Raw genomic sequence first — 22,179 nt, 5'->3', positions numbered from 1 at the left:
TTGTTTCTCATTGTGGTTTTGATTTCCATTTCTCTGGTGGTTAGTGATGGTAAACATTTTTTCATGTATCTGTTGGCAATTTGTAGGTCTTCTTTGAAGAAATATCTCATCAGTTATTCTGCCCATTTTTAAATTGGATATTCTTTTTTTCTATTGAGTTGTATGAGTTCTTCATAGTTTTGGATAGTAACTCCTTATCAGATATTTGATACGTAAATATTTTCTACTATTCCATAGGTTGCCTTTTCATTTTGCTAATTGTTTCTTTTGCTATGCAGAAGCTTTTCAGTTTGATGTAGTCCCACTTATTTATTTTGTTCTTGTTTGTGCTTTGATGTCAAATTAAAAAAAAAAAGAAATGTTGTCAAGATCAATGTCAAAGAGATTTTTCTTCATCTTTTCTTCAGGTTATGCTTAAGTTTTTAGTCCATTTTGAATTAATTTTTTGTGGATGGTATAAGATAAGACTCCAATTTCATTCTTCTGTGTATGGTTATCAAGTTCACCCAGCACCATTTATTAAAGAGACTGTTCTTTCTACATCGCATATTCTTGGCTCCTTTGTTGTAAATTAATTGACCATATATGTGTGGGTTTATTTCTGGGCTCTCTATTTTGTTCCACTGAATAGAATCTATGTGTCTGCTTTTTTTTTTTTTTTAAAGATTTTATTTATTTATTTGACAGAGATAGAGACAGCCAGCGAGAGAGGGAACACAAGCAGGGGGAGTGGGAGAGGAAGAAGCAGGCTCATAGCGGAGGAGCCTGATGTGGGGCTCGATTCCACAACGCTGGGATCACGCCCTGAGCCGAAGGCAGACTCTTAACCGCTGTGCCACCCAGGCGCCCCTATGTGTCTGCTTTTATGCCAATACCATACTGTTTTGATTACTATCACTTTGTAGTACTGTTTGGAATCAGGAAGTGTAATGTCCCCAGCCTTGTTTTTTCTTTTTCATAATTGCTTTGGTTAATTGGGGTCTTGTGATTCCATACACATTGAGAATGGCCATTACTAAAAAGACAAGAGATAACAGTATTGGTGAGAATGTGGAATATTTGTGCACTATTGGAGAAAATGTAAATTGGTGCAGCCACTATGGAAAGCAGTATGGAGATTCCTCAAAAAAATTAAAAATAAAACTACGATATGATCCAGAAATCCCACTTCAGGGAATTTACCTGAAAGAAATGAAAATACTAATTCAAAAAAGTATCTGCACTCCTGTGCTCTTTGCTGCAATATTCACAATAGCCAAGACATGAAAACAACCCAAGCGTTCATCAATGGGTGAATGGATAAAAAAAAATGTGATATATATGGATAAAGAAAAAAAAAAATATATATATATATATATATAATGGAATACTATTCAGCCACTTAGAAAAGAAGGAAATCCTGCTATTTGTGACAACATGGATAGAACTTGAGGGTGTTATGCTAAGTGAAATAAGTTAAAGAAAGACAAATACTGTATGATTTCATTTATATGTGGACTCTAAAAACATCAAACTCATAGAAACAGCATAGGATGGTGATTACTAGGGGGTAGGGGTGGGGAAAACAGGGAGATGTGGTCAAAGGAAATAACTTCCAGTTATAAGATGATAAATTCTGGGGATCTAACATACAGCATGGGGATTATAACAATAATACTGTATTATATATTTGAAAGTTGTTAAGAGAGTAAATCTTAAATGTTCTCACTACAAAAAAGAAATGGTCATTAGATGATGAGATGGAAGTGTTAGCTAACACTAGGGTGGTAATCATTTTGCAAAATATAAGTGTATCAAATCAACACATTGTATACCTTAAATTTACATAATGCTCTATGTCAATTATATCTCAATAAAGTTAAAAAATAAAGCCAGTCATAACGATTGTCAGGTTGCTGCACCTATGTGAGTTTAAGACAATATTGAAGAGAATACGACCAAATAGCCACAAAGGGATTAAAATTAAACCACAATTTTGAGTTGATTAAATAATATGAATTATTTAAAATGCAAATGTATGTGATAAGTTATCATAATTCTCAAAATTTAAGTCATGAAAGAACATTTTTTATGGCAAGTAAAGAGCAGAGGTTCTTCATGACGAAGAGGAAATGGACAAAAATAGCAATATGTACCTATACTAAAATAGAAAAAGATTACACATGAGAAGAATCTTCCTAAAGGTATATTTATCGCTGACCAAGTATTAAAAGCTTGTAATTCACTATTTAAAGATATCTTTATTTTATAATAATTTGCAATTTACAGAAAAGTTGCAAGAGTGTACAGAGAGTTCCCAGGATGAAGGGAACTTTGCCCCTCTATTAACATATCTATAGACCGTTTGTCAAAATTAAGTACATGGGTACAATAATACTAACTAAACTAAAGGCTTTATTCAGATTTCACTCAAAATTTCTTGAAAGCTGGGTCTCAAGGAGATATTCGTACATCTATGTTCACAGCAGCATTATTGACAATAGCTAAAATGTGGAAGCCACCAAAGGGTTTATCCATGGATGAAGTGATAAGCAAAATGTGGTAAATCTATGATGTATTATTATTACTCAGCTTTTAAAAGGACAAAATTCTGATATATTTCACAACATGGATGAATCTTGAAGACATTTTACTATGTGAAAAAAACTTATACTATATAATTCCATTTACGTGAGATAGAATAGTCAAAACTATAGAGACAAAGCAGAAGGGTATTTACCAGGAACTAGAGGAAGGATGGAAAGAACAGCTATTTTTTAACGGGTATAGAGTTTCAGTTTTACAAGATGAAAAGAATTATGGAAATGGATAGTGGTGATAGTTACACAACAGCATGAATGTATTTAATACTACTAAATGGTACACTTAAAAAGGGTTAAGATGGGGGCTTCTGGGTGGCTCAGTTGGTTAAGCATCTGCCTTTGGCTCAGGTTATGATCCCAGGGTCCTGGGATCGAGTCCCACATCGGGCTCCCTGCTCAGCGGGGAGTCTGCTTCTCTCTCTACCCTCTGCCCCTCCCCCCACCCCTGCTTGTGCTCTCACTCTCTCTCTTTCTCTCTGCCAAATATTTAAATAAAATCTTTCTTTAAAGAAGGGTTAGATGGTAAATTTTATGTTATGTGCATTTCACCACAATTTAAAAAATTGAACAAAAGAAAAAGACAACCATTTATCTTCCAGTTTTTGAGAGTGATGTGCTTTGGAGTTGGACATAACAAAATCCTAATGGCTGCATGATCTTGGACACATGACTGATCTTCTCTAAGTTTCAGTTTCTCCTTAACAAAATGAAGAAAATAATAGCACCTTTTTCATATGGTTCAGGAAAAGATTAAATTAGATAAGGAAGGTAAAATTCTTGGCACACTGCCGAGTACATAATAAGCACCCAATAAATGCCAAATATTTATTTGGCAGACATCGGGGCAGCTGGGTGGCTCAGTCAGCTAAGTGTCAGACTCTTGATTTCCAGTGAGGTCATGATCTCAGGGTCATGGGATCGAGTCCCCAGTCGGACTCTGAGCTCAGTTTGAGTTCATGATGAGATTCTCTCTCATCCTCTGCCTCTGCCCATCCCCCTGCTCACATGTGTGTTCTAAATAAATAAATAAATAAAGTTTTTAAAAATACTAGACACGATAATTAGCTAAACATTAGATTTTCCTTTCTAAAGCTAGAGATAGCACTGATATCAAAACTGTGGTGCACTTGCTTCACAGAAACCCTCAATTACCTTTCTTTTTGCCTTCCAAAAAGATCAGAAAAGAGAGCCTTTAAAGGTGTACTTTTATATATGCATATGCAGGTATGGATGTTTGTATGATGTAAGTTTAGATGTATTTTGACTTGCTGATCCATGCATGGCATGGTATAGAATTCAAACATTTTATACAGAAGCAATTCTGAAAGTGTAATCCAGGGAACCTCTCAGGGTCCCTGAGATCCTTTTCATAAGTCTGTGAGATGAAAACTATTTTCATAATAATACTAAGATACTGCTTACCTTTCTCACTCTGATTCTCTCTCAAGTGTACAGTGGTGTTCTCCAGACACTTCAAGATGTGTGATATCACAAGCACTGAACACAGCAGCAAATATTTGGCCAAAAAAATTCAGATGTTTTTAGCCAGACACTAAAAAGATTTGCAAAAAAAAGTCAAACCATGCCATTCTTCTCACTAAATTTTGTTTTAGAATATACAGTTATTTTTCATTTAACAATATTTTATGTTAACACATGATAGATTTATTGGGGGTTTTTTCAAGATTTATTTATGTATTTGAGAGAGAAAGAGAGAGCGAGCGTCCGCATGCGCACGCAGCGGGGGAGGGACAGAGAGCAAGGGAGAGAGAGAATCTCAAGCAGATTCTGAGCCGAGCATGGAGCCAACTGGGGCTAAATCTCACAACCCTGAGATCATGACCTCAGCCAAAATCAAGAGTCAGACACTTAACCAACTGAGCCACCCAGGTGCCCCCACTCTTATTTTTAAGTGAATTATTAAGTAAGTATTTTTAAGATTCATTTTAATTTCTAGTATAGAAATATTGATAGACATATTACTCACATGAACAAAAACTCTTTGGGAGCTTCATTAATTTTTACCACCTAAAGGGGTCCTAAGACTAAAAAAGTTTGAGAACTACTGATATACAGCGAGAAATGAGACTCTCTCCCATACCAATCTGTCCGCTGGGCACACAGTTCCCTTCAGGAGAGGTGGCCTCTGTTCCAGTTTCATGCGTATTGTATGCATATATATGTATTACATCGTATTTTTATTTTTTACAAATGGTAATATACTATGCACACTAGAATTTTGAAATAAAAAAAGTAAAGTGATCCTTATTTCACCACACTTTCCAACTCTTCGTTCTAGAAGAGCACTTGGAAGCATGGTGTGTTTTCTCTTCCAAATAGTACTGAGGCATTCAAGGACACCCACTTTTCTTTGGATGTTCACTTGCCAATGACAGGCTAAGAGAAATTTTTATCATGTTTTTGACCATAAAAAAATTTCCATTGTTAATTTTTTTATCACCTTGTCTTTATTTATTTTTTTTTAAAAGATTTTATTTATTTATGTGACAGAGAGACAGCCAGCAAGGGAGGGAACAGAGCAGGCGAGTGAGAGAGGAAGAAGCAGGCTCCCAGCAGAGGAGCCCGATGTGGGACTCGATCCCGGTACGCCGGGATCACGCCCTGAGCCAAAGGCAGACGCTTTAACGACTGCGCTACCCAGGCGCCCCCTATCACCTTGTCTTTAAGCTAATAAGATAGTTCTAAATACATTAGAGTATTAACTCCTCTTCTCTTTGCAAGCCTATCAATAGCTCCTAAGTTGACCTAACTGTAATTATACTGTAACCCAAAGAGATGTATGAATCTAGTCAAAGAAGAAACCCCTCTTTCCCTTTGTTGCATTCATGATTATTTCTGTTTCTTACTTACTGATTCTCACCTGAGCTGCTTCTAATCTGCAACTAAAACCCTTTCACTGGGTTTCTAATATCAATTGCTATAATTGTTCTAGAAGTTCTACCTGATTCTTTTTTTTTTTTCAAATACCTAATATCTATTTGTAAGGTTTTATTTCTCTATTATGATTTTTGTTCCCTCACTGATTTATTTATTCACTTGACCATATTTAAAGACTCAATTGATTCCTGTATCTGAAGATCCTGGGAATTAATTCTGTGGTTTGTTTTGTAAGGGCCTGGATTAAGGGTATGCTCTTCCGGATGTATCACTTGTTTCTGCCAGGTGTCCAAGGATGCACTTTTAATAATAAATTGTTGGTGTGAATGTTATGAGAGCATGTGGACAATACAAATTTGAACCCCTAGACCATGTGAGAATAGTCCTATAGTTACCATTCATCAGGAAATTTTTTTTCAGTCAGTGACTGGCCAAAAGTAGTTCTCTTCTAGTCCACCTTGTTCCCTGTTGTTGCCACCGTAGGTCTCTGCTTTATGCACACAGATAGCAATTTCGTCTCCAGTGGACCTAAAACCTGTCTCCAGTCCTTGTGAGGCCATCAGCATCCAAGCATATTGGTTATTGAGACCTACAAACCCTTCCAATTTTTCATTTTACTCTAGAGTTTTGGCCCTGGGCTTTCCCCTTCTTTCTTATAAATTCACCTATGTGCTGAAAAGGATGCCCATTGTGATCTGCCCAGCATTTGTAAGTGTTTTGCTTTGGAAGAGGGAAGAGACTATCTAGTCTGCCATATTGCTAGAAACAGAAGTCCTCATTGTTCTCTATTGTTCAAGTTTAGGTCACCTAAAGGAAAACCAAATTTATCCTCCAAATTATTTCTTTTCTCAAACCTAAATTTCTGCATTTCTCCAACTTCATAAGAGACTGGGAAGGCAGAATCCCTTGTCAATATTATTATCAACATAATTTCAACATTCTCCTGTTATAAGCAACTATAAATTATAGAACTGGTCATGTCTTCCCCTTGCTTTGACTACTAAAGAGGACACAAACAGCAGACATGTTAAAAATCTACACTTAATATTTCTTTCTAGTCCACCTTGACAGCAGTTTTGCCGTCAGAGGATTCTTGCTCTAGCCCTTCCCATGCAGCACCTGGTCTCATGGGCTCCTTTTCCTCCTGCCCTGTTGATGTAGCCCCATCCTCAGTTTCAAACTTCTCTCTCTCATTCTCTCTCTCTCCAGCACATACCAGATTGGCTCTCTCTCTGGTTCCTTTCCCAAATGAACATATATCAACTCATCAAAATGTTTGACACATCTAAGGCCTTCCCACTAGCATCGTCCATTTTCCTTAGAAAGAAAAGAAGAGAAAAGAAAGGAAAGGAAAGAGAAAAGAGAAAGAAAAGAGAAAAGAAATGAAAAGAAAAGAAAGAGGGGCGCCTGGGTGGCACAGTGGTTAAGCATCTGCCTTCGGCTCAGGGCGTGATCCCAGCGTTATGGGATCGAGCCCCACATCAGGCTCCTCCACTGGGAGCCTGCGTCTTCCTCTCCCACTCCCCCTGCTTGTGTTCCCTCTCTCGCTGGCTGTCTCTATCTGTCAAATAAATAAATAAAATCTTAAAAAAAAAAAAAGAAAGAAAAAAAGAAAAGGAAAGAAAAAGAAAGGAAAGGAAAGGGAAAGGAAGGGAAGGAAAGGAGAAGGGAAAGAAAAGGGAAGGAAAGAAAAAATTCATCCCATGTCATCTCAGCCTTATATACCCAGAACTGTTTCCTACCCCGTTAGATCGCTTAGGGGGTCTTAGACCAAGATTGAATCTCCTGTGACCCTGTTCCTACTTGGACTTGAGCTGGTGGCTCATCTCCTCCCCCCCCCAGACATCCACCGTTATGTCCCCCTCCCCCCACATTTCTGACAGCTCCTTCTCCTCAGTCTATGTCAGTCTAACCTGTACCACACTGGTGACTCGGCTGGACAGTTAGACAAGCCTCTAAAAGGAGTGAGGACGACTAGCAATTACCATGAAATATCTGTAGTGATCAGTGACCTGACACTCAGAGATGTCCAACTCTGGTTTGTAGGGCATGGAGCCTCCGAGAACAAAAACCGAGAGGTTTTGAGTGATTTTGATTACAAAAATACAATAAAAGCAGGACTATGCAAACAAATATTTTACATAAGCCGGAATGCTCTAACCTCAGGACCTTGAAATTTTGTAACTTTGCCCAAATGGGCCTGTTGTCATTTACCTAAAAACATGCCCCCCCAAATCTTTGGGAAATGTTGGCTACAAACCCCTAGTTAATACTAATTCCTGGGGTCTGTAATGTTCTAAAATAGGCCAGTCTGAGCAAGGGTGTATGGGAATCAGGTGATAAATGCAATCTAAAGTACCTCACGGAAGTCCCCAGAAGTTCACATACCCTTAACTATTTCTCCAGTTTAAGAGAACAAAATTAAAATAGCCACTCTGGAAAACACTCTGGAGGTCCCTTAAAAAGTTAAAAATTGCGCTACCCTATGACCCAGCCATTGAGCTACTGGGTATTTACCCCCAAAGATACAGACGTAGTGAAGAGAAGGGCCATATGCACCCCAATGTTCATAGCAGCAATGTCCACAATAGCTAAATCGTGGAAGGAACCGAGATGCCCTTCAACAGATGACTGGATTAAGAAGATGTGGTCCATATATACAATGGAATATTACTCAGCTATCAGAAAGAACGAGTTCTCAACATTTGCTGCAACATGGACGGCACTGGAGGAGATAATGCTAAGTGAAATAAGTCAAGCAGAGAAAGACAACTATCATATGATTTCTCTCATCTATGGAACATAAGAACTAGGAAGATCGGTAGGGGAAGAAAGGGATAAAGAAAGGGGGGTAATCAGAAGGGGGAATGAAACATGAGAGACTATGGACTATGAGAAACAAACTGAGGGCCTCAGAGGGGAGGGGGGTGGGGGAATGGGATAGGCTGGTGATGGGTAGTAAGGAGGGCACGTATTGCATGGTGCACTGGGTGTTATACGCAACTAATGAATCATCGAACTTTACATCAGAAATCAGGGATGTACTGTATGGTGACTAACATAATATAATAAAAAAACATTAAAATCAAAAAATTAAAATTAAAATTAAAATGGTATCATGGCAGAATGCCCCCATTGGCCCTGACCTGCAGAATAAGAACTATCATTGTAGAAAGAATATCTGAGGCAGCTCTTCCTCCCACGCCAAACAACAAGGACAGCGCCTTGAGCGATATCAAGTTGCACAAGAAATAATGCCTATTGTCTCCCCACTTAATCCCCCATGTTAGCCAATGTGAGAGACCAGTGCGACGTGGAGAATAAGAATAGGTTTCCATAATTGTAACCCATTACAGCTGATATTACAGCCATGACCTTCTTAATGGACCGGATGCATAAAGCCCCTGGAATTCTACATATACCCCTGTTGATTTGGGTTTATTTTTATTTATTTATTTATTTATTATTTATTATTTTTATTTATTTATTTTCCTTTATTCTTGCCCCTATGCTGACAGATCCTAAAGAACAGGATACCGGATATGGCAAACACCTTAAATGCTTCACTAAATTGTCATGGTGGGAATCACAGGTAATAAACCTGAGCAACCAGAATGCCTAAGCACTGCTTAGTGAAGAAATTACTAGTCTAGTGTGTATAAAACACAAGGCAATGGGAAAAGAGCCATTTTGGGAATCGGAAGGCCTGAGCTCTATTATCAACTTCATGGTTAACTTGTTTACCGTGTGGGTCTTAATTTCCTCATCTTTCAGATAAAGATTAATATTTATCTCATAGGATTAAGTAGTAAATATTTTACGTGAAAGCATTTCCAAATTAGAACAAGCATTAATAAACACAGTACTGTTCTTGCATAACGAAACCAAGTTTTACTATGTCATTTTCCAGAAAGAAACTCAGAAAGGAAAAGGAAACAGAAACAATTAGTAGATCTCCTTGCTACTCTCCCAAGCAACTGTCTGCATTACAGCATTATTTTTATGATTAGAAATAATAGGTGTAAATTATATTATGCTGCCTGGCATTCACCAACTGGTAATTAATATTTGTATTGTTATTAGCTTAAGTCCCAAGAAACTGTTCTTCATTCATCGTTGCTCGTTGAATACACATCTATTGAGAGGTGATGCTAAAATATTTAGATAAGTTCTCAGAGTAGGAAGAAAAATATCTTTCACGAGAAACTTATTCTACAGCTTTTTAGGAAGCAAAGAAATCAGACTTACCTCGGATTAGGCAAGCAATATAAGACGAGCCCATCCATAATTGCTAGATCCGACAATTTGGATGGAAAAGATCTGGGGCAAAATTAGGAGGAAAAATCTTACATTTACTGTAATATTTTAAAATTATAACTATACCATCCATAATTCTTAACTATAAATACACCGATGAGGGAACAAAAGGCTGTCTGAGGACAAAGCACAAGCTGACACCCTGCAACCTCCCCCATACCCCCCACTCCTGGGTGGGTCACATGCAATATTCTTCCAGGAAGCTCCCAACTATCTTAATGTTATTGCTTTGCTGGAGGGAAAAACAACCTTCACTTGACAATGGCAAGGGCTCTGGTATCCTGTGAGTCTTCTCTAACATATGAAAATCCTTTTGAAACCTCCCTTTTCCTTACCTCCGCCAAATCCAAGTATGTAATCAGTCACCCTCACAAACCCGGGGGCAGCAGCTCTTTCTGCCCACGGGTCCTATCCCCGTGCTTTAATAAAACCACCGTTTTGCACCAAAGACGTCTCAAGAATTCTTTCTTGGTTTTTGGCTCTGGACTTCACCCCACCAAACCTCACCTAAATCCGAAAACTACATCAACACCTCTCGAAAACTTACGAAATACCATTAAAACTGCTTAAAGAAATTTCACTCCAAATATAGTAGTTGCGGGGAGCCTGGGTGGCTCAGTCATTAAGCGTCTGCCTTCGGCTCAGGGCGTGGTCCCGGAGTCCTGGGATCGAGCCCCACATCAGGTTCCTCTGCTGGGAGCCTGCTTCTTCCTCTCCCGCTCCCCCTGCCTGTGTTCCCTCTCTCGCTGGCTGTCTCTCTCTCTGTCAAATAAATAAATAAATAAAATCTTTAAAAAAATAAAATAAAATAAAATAAAAAACCAAATATAACAGTTGAAATGCAAGGATAAGCTCATAAATTTTGGAATTTCTCTCCTACGGTCAGGCCATTTTACTTCTCCAGCCCAGAGCCCACATGTGGGAGGATACCTGGACGTGAGAGGATACCTGGATGTGGGAGGTTACCTGGATAGGGGGAAGGTTGTGACAGCGAAATGTTAAGAAGGCAGCCAAGCAGCTAACATCCACTGAAAGCTCAGCCTGCCTCCTGTGCCTGTTCCCAAAAATCTATTTGAAATGTTCTCGTTCCCTGACTCACTGCCGGAAACCTGGGCGTCATCCCTGATGTTCTGTCACCCTCACTCAACATTTTGAGTCATCCCCCATGTCCCTAATTCAGGATGTCGTCACCTGTCCTTCTAGCTCATCTTCCCTGCTTTCCAAATGTCCCCGCCTCTGACTTTGCTCCTTCTGGGCCTTTTGCCACCTCCAGGCTCTGATCATCCAAAATCACAGATCTGATCCATTTTCCCCCAGGATAGAGTCCAAGCCTCGAGCAGAGCGCAAATGCCGGTTTCTTGGCCCTGAGATTCTTCTTGCATTGCGGTGAACAGTGTGACAGAAGAAAAGGGTGAGAGTGACATTTCTGAGAACTCACCCAAAGAAGATAGTTTAAAAGCACAGAACAGCTGTGTACGACAGCGTTTTCTCCACAGAAGAATGTTTCCAGTAAATCATATACAATTGAGAATATCTGTATTTATTTCCCTTGGTAATCCATTCAGAAATGTGATTCTTCTCTAATTCCATTACTGAAACAAAATCTAGCACTTACCGTTGGCCGAAACATGTGAGAAACATTTGCGCTGTCATCCGTTTGTATCACAAGCATCCTGTAGGGAACAATTTGTCAACAAAATTCTTTCTTCATATGATATTTTTGTGTATTTTCCAGTAGTATCTCCTGACAAAGAATGAAATTTAATTTCATGCCATTTTTCCTTTGAATTAGTTCAGACATATCTACTTCAGCAGAAAGCATATGCTTTTCCCCCATAGTATGTCATATCTTTTGATGTTTCAGGCAAGAAACTGCAAATGACTTCTAAAAATGTATGCATGAGATTGGTGAAATGTTGTGAAATACTGATCTGAGGCAGATACCACTGAAATGGTTGTTTTATGTGCCTGTTTTCAAAGATTTTGCTAATCAAGCTGGCCTCATGCTGTTGTTAGTTTATCACTGAAGGTATACTGTATGTTTAGCCAAATCCTCCTAATGTGGCAGGAAGAGATTTATTAAAAATAAATCAATTTTTCAAAAAAATGTTGATAATGTCATGTTTTATGGTCAACCATTCGTCAGACCTGATTAGATCATCCTTATTTTTGCCTTGTAACCTTGTTGATGTAAAGCTTGGTAGAGCTCTCTGTCATCTTTTTTTTTTTTTTTTAAGATTTTATTTATTTATTTGACAGAGACAGCCAGCGAGAGAGGGAACTCAAGCAGGGGGAGTGGGAGAGGAAGAAGCAGGCTGCCAGCAGAGGAACCTGATGCGGGGCTCGATCCCAGAACGCCAGGATCACGCCCTGAGCCGAAGGCAGACGCTAAACAACTGAGCCACCCAGGCGCCCCCTCTGTCATCTTCTTACTGTTCACTCGCACTTGTCTTGTTAATATTGCCTTGAAAATCCATGTCTTTTCTACAAAGATATTTTTAACTATTTGTCTCAAATTCTAAGCTTCATTTCCTGTGCTCAGATATTTTATATATTGGGGGGAGTGGGGAGGATCTGTCAGAGTCTTTATCTTAGGTCAAAGACGCATTCCAAGGCTATTCTTCCCATACCTCAGCCAAAGGTACACCTGCAATCCTGCGAGGTTGGAATGATTCATATGCGTGCTTCCTACGGGCCGATCTGCCATAGGACTCTGGAGAAGCCACTTACTATTAACTGGCCTTCCGCATTTTTGCAAGAGAATTTTTCAAATGGCCTGTCCAAATCAGAGCAGAGCTTCCAGATTCCATACTGTTCCTGTCATGGCCCAGCTGGTGCGTATCCACCCAAAACCAAAGCCCAACCAGAATTAAAATTTTAAGATTTAAAAGCTTCCTTTATTTCAACCTCTAACCTAATTACGCAATGCTCTGGCTTATTCTTCACGCCAGTTGTTTCCCACCTTCATGAGTCAGAGGGAGTATGTTTACCAACTGGAAATGTGATACAATCTCAACTTTCCCCAGGAAGATTTTTCTGCCTTGAGGTTATCACCAAGTTTTATAAAAGAAGCTCCTTGTGCACCCAACACATAGCTTAGGCACTTGGCAGAGCAGGGTGAGTCCCGGCCAGCGATCCATAAAGACAAGAGTGGCCAGGGACTTTCAAACTTTAGCATGCCTCAAAGTCTCCCAGAGTGTTACTCCAATATAGATTGCTGGGCCCCACACCCGGAATTTCAAATTCAGTGAGTTCGAGGTGAGGCCCGAGTGTTTGCATTTCTAACAAAGATCAGGTGATGCACATTGAGAACCACCCCGGACTAAGACAAAGGATTACAAAGTGTTTGTTCTCTGTCATCTGCCCAATTTTTCTGCCCTGGAAATGCCATCTCTTATCTAGCAGCCTAACGCTACTGCTACTGCTAGCCTTACAGAGTTCATCAAAGCCCAAAGCTCACGAATGCGTTTTTATGCTTCAGAATCTTCATATAATACTTGGCAACATAAAAAAGTTTGAAAATGTAAATGTCTGGGACCTTTCCTAGGAACTCCTTGATTTTTAGGACAATTTACCTCCCCGTTCTTTATACAAACACAGGGAATAAAGCGCAGTCAGCTCCATCTTGACATTTTCTGGCAGACTTACACATATAACGGTTAAGATTTGAAATGGTACCAAACAAGTTCAAGTACTGAGTATTCTTTCAATGGTTTTGGTTTTTTGTTTGGTGCCTGATTCTGCAGGGGAAAACAAAAATGAGTAAGACATGGTCCCTACACAAAGACACCTGAAAATTTACTGGAAGAAATAAGCTACGTAAAAATAGATCTGGTACAGGACAAAGAGTGCAGACCAGGAACAGAACACTAGACTTGGAAGCCAAAGACCCCACGCCTAGCGAAGCTTTGCTGCTGACTAATTGTGTGAGGGTGGGGCAAGTCCCTTTGCCTGTGTGTGAGGACAAACTCTGGAATCTGTGTTTTATAATTATGCAGACCACAGATATGATACCTCCTGAGCCCACAATTCTCCAAGGCAGCTCCGCCCCTGAAAGCTAAACTGCAAGGATGAAAGCCAACCCTGGGACAGATAAAGCTACTATGTGAAGATCCTCTGTACTCAGGAGAGCCCTTCTCTGATGTAGTGATGGCCTACTGAGAGTCGCTCAGTGCAGCCCTGCAAAGAGGAAAGTAGCATCCACAGCCAGCGGGTACGAAAAAAGAACTGTTTTTTGAGAATTTACCATTTGCCAGGCACTTTTTTTAGTTAAATACATTACTCACTTAATCTACACAGCAACCCTGTGAGGAGCTGCCATGATCTGCCTAGAACGCTTTTCCCCCAGACACCCACATTGGCTCACTTCCTCCCCCGTTTCAAGTCTTTGCTCAAGCACCACCTTTTTAATGAGGCTCTACCCTGATGGCTCTCTTCGAAATTGCAACATCCTCCTCCCCCTCAAAATCTTCATTCCCATTACCCTACTCAACGTTTCTTTTCCCCAACACATTGATCCCCTTCTAATACATTATATATAATGTTTACTGTCTTCCCCCTACTTAAATGTAAATTTCCTGAGGGCAGGGTTTTGATTTGCAACCTTGGGAGGTCTCTGGGTGAAATTCAAACCTGGCCTCCATACAGGGAGGGCAGGGAGAGACCAAAGAAAAAGACAAGCCACTCAGGATTGGTAGGTGGCAGGTTGAACAAGCAAGGAGTTTACAAACAAGGCTTGTCTTGGGCGACAACAAGATGAGTAGATCTTCATACCCACCTGCCAGAATCTTAAAAGTTTATACAGAGGGCTTAGCAGGGTTCTGTCACATTACACAGTCCAAATGGTCTCAACAACACGTTCCTTTTTTTTTTTTTTTAACAACACATTACTTTTTTAAGGTTGTGTCCTTGACACAGCTCCGACCCTGGGAATGGTTCTTCAAAAAGTACATTCCAAGGACAGGAAGGGACTAAGAATCCTCCCACAACCTGGCTCTTGCTCACAGGTCACCTGGCAATCACACTCTTGATGACCTACCTCCTCCAGCACCGGGATGTCTTGTTTTGTTCACTGAGGTATCTCAAGGACCTCACACTGGGGAAGGCAAACTCTTCTGCACAGTTTCAGATGGCAAATATTTCTAGCTTTGGGAGCCATATAGTGTCTGTTGCAACTAATCTCTGCCCTTCATCATTCAAAGGTAGCCATAGATATAATACATAAGTAAATGGGTGTAGCTGAGTAGACTTAAACTTTACTTATGGACGTTGAAACTTGAATTTAATATAATCTTCACATATCACAGAATATTCTTCTTTTTATTTTTTTCAACCACTTAAAAATGTTTTAAAAATGCTTAGTTTATAGGCCATAAAAAACAAGGAGTAGGCTGGACGTAGCCTCCAAGCCACAGTTTGCCAACAGCTGACCTAAAATATAGTAAAGTCTTGCATGGAATATAGTAAAGGTTTGCCGAAGTACTTGAGGACACTTGAAAGTTATGTGTTATTTTAAGTAAGTTGAGTATTCTTTATACAATCATGTCTACGTTATTGTTGTGTTTGTCAAGTACTTTTAATAGTCAGCACAGAGGAAAATTTAACTTTATCCACTTTCTGAATTATGACTCACTAAAATTAGTTAGATTGGAATAAGAAAGTTTTCAATAAAAATGGTAGATGGTAAACAATTCTGGCCCGAAATATCTCATCCATCTCACACTACACGCCATCAATAAAACCAAGTTCTCACCATGAGCCTTACACTTGATTTTATTATTGTTTAAAAAGCAACTGACAGCACTAGGAACTAAGCCAGTTATGACGATGTATACATTTTTAACAGTGACTCATACCGAGAAAAGATGAAGTTGGCTCATGTCAACAGTACAGAAAAGGCTTCATGGAGTAAGGATGTGTATTACTGGAGCTGGAGGATTATTTCAGCGCATTTCTGACCTGCGAGCGCCGTGGATTGGAGGGCTCTGCCGGGGAGGTGGAGTCAATTCAGTTCCCACACCGGCTGGTTAGTTCGGGACTTTGTTCTTATAGATACACCCTGTTCTCCTAAGACCAAAGTAGACATTCTGCAATCCCATACTGACAAGCAAAGAGTGCAGAGCCATGTGCATAATAGGTGGTCAGTAAATATTTGAATTAATGGATAAATATATAGATAGCTTTGAACTGCTGGGAGAAAACAAACACTCAATTCCAGTAAACAGGCCATCAACAAATACGATTTTTTCTGTTCTATTCCTGTCTGCCATGGGAAAAACAAGAAATACAAGCCCCAATGCTTGGCTATTTCATCATTCATTTATTTCACATTTATTGAGTATATACTATGTTCCAGAAACCCTACAAGGAACTGGACCTACAAAACAAATCAAGTCAGCAAGGCTGCATTGCAACTTTCATGGGGCCTTGATACTTTCCTTTCTCCATAAAAATTAATTTGGGTCCTGATGGGCAGTGAGATGGCATCTGCCAGCAGGGTCATTCGGGTAGTCAAGTCACCTACTCCATTAATAAGGTACCCTGACAGAAGACACAATCCTAAACCCAATGTATCAGAAGTGTTGAGGTCAACGGGACTACCACCTCACTCTTCAACTTCATAGCATTCCGATGGAAATAAATCACCAGCGTGGCTGGTGCATCGGGGTCCACCAGACACTGCAGAAATAATAAAAACAGTACCTCAGGACAGAAATACAGAAGGAAACTTGTGTCTCAAGAAGAAATTGAATTTATCCAACTTGGAGATCCGGAATAATCACTGACACTGTGGCTGTTCGTCACAGAAGTCTTTACGATAAACGACTTCCAAAATGGCACATGAGAAATCATACATTAAATAACTTGACTAAATATTCTGTTAAAAAATGAAATATAGAAAATGTAGTTGGACACCTGTATCTCCCAATATATGTATATTAGTCAGCTTCTCCACAAGCTTACCTAATTGTTCATATACATATTAAAGTACACATTTTCCTTGGGGCGCCTGGGTGGCTCAGTCATTAAGCGTCTGCCTTCAGCTCTGGGCGTGATCCTAGAGTCCTGGGATCGAGCCCCATATCGGGCTCCTCCGCTATGAGCCTGCTTCTTCCTCTCCCACTCCCCCTGCTTGTGTTCCCTCTCTCGCTGGCTGTCTCTCTCTCTGTCAAATAAATAAATAAAATCTTTAAAAAATAAAAATAAAGTACACATTTCCCAATGTTAGCCTATTACTTTACTCTTGATCATCAAGTATTACCAGTGTTGAGCTATTAAAAACACACAATATCTAGTAAACTATAATATGTTTCCTATAATTTCACTTTTCTTTCAGTTTCTGTTTAGACACAGGAAGATTTATCAGACAGAGCTGCTACTTTTGGGAAGTGGTTTTCCTGAAACTGGATGAGGAGCAGTGAAAGAATGACTCCATTATTTGTTCTTAGCTTTCTTAAAATTTTTTCATTAGCAAAGTTTCTAGAGTATAACTAGTTTGAAAAGTGTATCCTACACTAAATGATAAAAGTATAGCCAAGGTAAACGAGCTGACTTTGTGTTATTAAAAGTGGGAGTTAACACAAAAGATTATTTGTACCTATGTTCAGAAGAAAACACCAGAGTATAAAATGGAAAATAAGAGATTGAAATGAATATAACACAGGAATAGATGTGTGACTAGAAATTGCAATTTGCTATGTTATTAGGGGTGTTAAGTCTAAGTCTTTGATTTTGTTTATTATTTTGATTTTCATCATCTGTGCAAATTCTGATAACCATTAACTTTCTCAAAACTTAATGTCTGAAAGCTTCATAAAATCAACCTAAATATTTACCTTATTAGGCCAATTTATGAAACTGTAATAGGGTCTTATAGTGCCAAGGGTATGCATTATTGTGAAAGTAAAGCCTCACAAAGCTAAATAAATTCTCTTCCATGCCTTTAAAATTTTAATTAAACATTTTATTCTGCATTGATATAAAAATAAATGTAATTCAGATTGGGTTCATTATTATGTTCGTTATTTCTTCTGAATTTAAAAGAAATTAAAGTTTCAACATCGTTGTGAGCCTCTAAAAGTATCATGGGCCCTGAGAACTGTGTCAACTGTGCCTAATGGAGAAGTTGGCCCTGTGACAATCTCTGCTTTCCTGCCTTCCATCCTGCATAATTCAAAAGTTATTCAAAGAGGCTGAGCATGACAGGTGAAATTCCAGGGTGTGGCAGACTTGAAGGGGAATTGGGGAGGAGGGGGCTATGGCAATGGGGTAAGGAGGGGGGAGAGACAGTGACAGCAGCCTGGTGAAGAATATTAGCTTCTGAGCAGGGTGACGAGAGGATCTAGCTATAGGTTGGGCAGACAGCAAGACTGGGAAGGATAGTAGAGCAGGAGCAGATGAGGAGAATGACCTCACAGCCTAGTGCAGGCTGTCGAAGCCTGACTAGAGTATGTGTGTATGTGTTCCTTAGCTCCAGCCATTGAGAGAAGCTGGGAGCAGTCACATTCTCACAACGCTAAACATACCTAGTAACCACATTCTGATTTCTAAACACCATTCTCCTTTAAAAGGAAGTAGGGCTCTCAGAAGAAATGGTGGGAGAATTACAAAACGATCTTAGAATATCTTGTTTCAGAAAGTAAGGAAGTACTAAAAGAATGATAGGGGGCGCCTGGGTGCCACAGCGGTTAAGCGTCTGCCTTCGGCTCAGGGCGTGATCCCGGCGTTATGGGATCGAGCCCCACACCAGGCTCCTCCGCTATGAGCCTGCTTCTTCCTCTCCCACTCCCCCTGCTTGTGTTCCCTCTCTCGCTGGCTGTCTCTATCTCTGTCGAATAAATAAATAAAATCTTAAAAAATAAATAAATAAATAAAATAAAAGAATGATAGGGACACTGACAAATTGGGGACAATTGATGACAGATTTGATAAATAATGATGATAAGAGATTAGAACTCAGTGAATAACATAGGTATCTATGAGTCCACAGTGATGTAAATGAATGAATTAGTTAATTAATTAATTAATTAATTAAAAGAAATTTTTTCCCTTACAGGAGAATGCCAACTAATACATATAGAATGAACAATTGGATTAAATTAGAAAGTAACTATCCGGCAACCATCATAATAACATTGGTTCAGACAAAAATAATCACTAGATTGCACAAGACATGAATAGACAATTTTTTAAAGAAGACATACAGATGGCCAACAGACACATGAAAAGATGCTCAACATCACTCATCATCAGGGAAACACAAATCAAAACTATAATGAGCTATCACCTCACACCTGTCAGAATAGCTAAAATCAAAAACACAAGAAATAATAAATGGTGATGGGAATGTGAAGAAAACAGAATCCCCTACACTGTTGGTGGGAATGCACACTGGTGTAGCCACCATGGAAAACAGTATGGAGAGTCCTTAAAAAACTAAAAATAGAATTACCATATGATCCAGTAATCCCACTACTGGGTATTTACCCAAACAAAATGAAAACATTAATTTGAAAAGATACATGCACCCTTATGTTTACTGCAGCATTATTTACAATAGCCAAGATATGGAAGCAACCCAGATGTCCATCCATAGATGAATGGATAAGGAAAATGTGATGTATATACATATAGATAGATATAGATATAGATATAGATATAGATAGATATATAGATATAGATATACAGATATAGATAGATACATATATACACACACATATGTATATAAACAGAATATTACTCAGCCATAAAAAAGAATGAAATCTTGTCATTTGAAACAACATGGATGGATCTAGATCTAAGTGAAATAAGTCAGTAAAGGAAAAACAAACACCATGTGGTTTCATTCATATGTGGAATTTAAGAAATAAAACAAAGAAAAAAACAAACAAAAAACCATCAGACTTTTAACTACAGAGAACAAACTGGTGGTTGCCAGAGGGCAGGTGGATGGGAGGATGGATAAAATAGGTGAAGGGGATTAAGAGCAGTTACCATGCGGATTAAGAGTACATTACCATCAGTAATGTACAGAATTATTGAATCACTATATAGTACACCTGAAACTAATATAACACCATGTTCATTATACTCGAATAAAAAAAATAATAATCAATAGATGCTAAAACTAATGGGTGAATGTTTGATATAGAATAGGATATTTAAATGGTCTCAAAACACCTCCCACAGAATACTAAGTAAAAAGGGGGGAAAATATTTTTACAATAAAGGAACCTAGCGGATACTCTTAGTCAAGTGATCAAAGTGAATGTAACATTTAATAAGACAAATTAAAATTGGGCACCACCTATTGGAGGCAATGAGAAGACCATCACTTCTGTGATCTTCCTGCCTAAAATAAAAAAATCATTACCTAAATCGAATTATGAAGAAATATCCAATAAACTCAAATTGAGGTAATCGTCACAAAATAACTGCCCTGTAACTTTGTAAAGTGGGAAGGTTCTGAAAGTCAAGGGAAGAGTGAGGAACTCTCCCACTTTGAAGAAGACTAAGGAGACACAGCAACTAAATGCAGGGTATGATCCTGGACTTGGCAAAACTTGAATGGTGTCTTCACATTAAGTGGTACTAACGTATCCGTGTTATTTTGCTGATTTTGATGGCTGTATTATCACTATGTAGAAGGACATCCTGCGTGAAAGAACTATACACTAAAATATTTGGGGATGGGGGAAGAGCATCATTGCCAGCAAAGTCCCCTCAGTTTATTCAAGAGAAAAATTATTACTCTATTCTTGCAAGTTTTCTCTAAGTTTGAAATTATCGCAACGTAAGAAGACAAAATTAAATTGAAAATCCAACTTCGACGGGTCTACAGAAATTGTAACCGAAGTGTTGGGTGTTCCCTGATGAGCATCTGCTTCTAGAGGTTTATAATATATCGTAAATGAAGTACCTTTTTTTCTGACATAAAAATATGGTTCCCGCATGCAAAGCAAATGTATGATTGGAGAAGCGAGGACTCTGGTCCCCTTGGTGGGAGGAGAAAGAGGAAGTCCTGACTGTAAGAGAGCGGTGAGGACCTGCTGCGGTTTTAGCCATTCTGTTTCCTGACGGAGGTGCTGGGTGGGTGCAGGAGGGAGCCTCCTATGCGTTCCTTCAAGCTCTATGCTTAAGCTTTGTGCTCTTTTCTGTAGGCATGCTATACTTCATAAAATTTAAATGTAAGTGAACAAAAAAAGACAAGGTCCCTAATGTTAATAAAATTCCACAAACCACCATAACCACTAGACAGTGACAACTTCATCGGAGCTGCCCATTTCACACTCACGAATCAACAGTGAAAATTTATGGTTCAAAGAAATTCAAGGAAGAAGATCCCTGGAACTCAAAACAGTTCAAACCAAACCAAAACATAAAAGCACGCTCACTCATCAGCAACCGTGTCATCTTCCCTTGCAGATGTGGGGGACGCCTGTCCAAGTCCAATTTTACTACCACCTTGGTCCCGCCTTCCTCAATCACGCGAGGAAAGGTTCAAGCAGTGGAAGATGTCTACTGCAAAGGGATCTGGTCACTGCGAAGCCTCCAGTGACGCATCCACAGTCCTGAGCATGTCTCAGGGAGGCCCCGCGCTGCTGGCCGCACCACATTGGCGGTGGGATTCCCAGGGACGCGGGTAAGAATACGAAGGATGGCATCGACTGTGTGACGCGGCTGGCAGGGACGTGCTGCCGAGCGAAGTGTCCTCGGCACCCACGGTGTCGCTTTCACATAGAAATCCCAACTCCCACAGTCGAGAAGATACTGCCCTGGGCAAGCGCCTGGCCCCCTTTACCCCACACAGTGGTCCTGCCCCCTCTTACTGCTTCTCAGACATGCACCTCGTGACCTGGTTGAAATGTGGGTCCCAATGCTGGGCGGCGACTTCGCGTTTCTAACGTGGCTGCGCTGGTGCTGCTGCTTGGCGGCCTCGCCTGGCCAACCAGGCGTTAAGGATGAACCTTCGTTTCATCTGTTCGCTTCCCCTTTGTGGGACGAGTTGATCTGTTAAAACTAGGCAGACGATGCGTTGAGCTTCCCTGCAATGACGCACACACTCAAAACATAGCACATGGAGCCTGAGAGCAGATGTGAAGAGACGGTGTCTCCTTCCGTGGCTGTGCAGTGTTTCTCTCCACGTCATCCTTCTTGGCCGTGGAACCCACAGTCCTGTGTTGAGACCACAGCTCTGGCACTTACAAGTTAGGGGATTGGGGGCAAATCACGTAACTTTCTCTGTCCTCTTTTATTACCAATAAGAACAAAATAATAATATGTTCTTTGTTCTGTTTGTATTAAATAAAATGTAGTGTGGGCAGTTGGTTTTATATAACTAAGCGTTATGGATATGCAATTAGGGCATAAAAAGGAACCATGA

The 22,179-nt window shown here is 39.6% G+C and overlaps 1 pseudogene; it reads left to right on the top strand.

Annotated features, from left to right (window-relative positions):
• The first annotated feature begins 16,267 nt into the window (after positions 1-16,267).
• LOC123801400 (alpha-ketoglutarate dehydrogenase component 4 pseudogene) lies at positions 16,268-16,575 on the top strand (annotated as a pseudogene).
• The last annotated feature ends 5,604 nt before the right edge of the window (positions 16,576-22,179 follow it).

The sequence above is a fragment of the Ursus americanus genome, chromosome 2, assembly GCF_024610735.1.
Source record: "Ursus americanus isolate L20-20 chromosome 2, mUrsAme1.1.p, whole genome shotgun sequence".
NCBI lineage: Eukaryota > Metazoa > Chordata > Mammalia > Carnivora > Ursidae > Ursus > Ursus americanus.
Note: the sequence above shows the minus strand (reverse complement) of the source record. Positions and strands in the feature narration are given on the sequence as shown.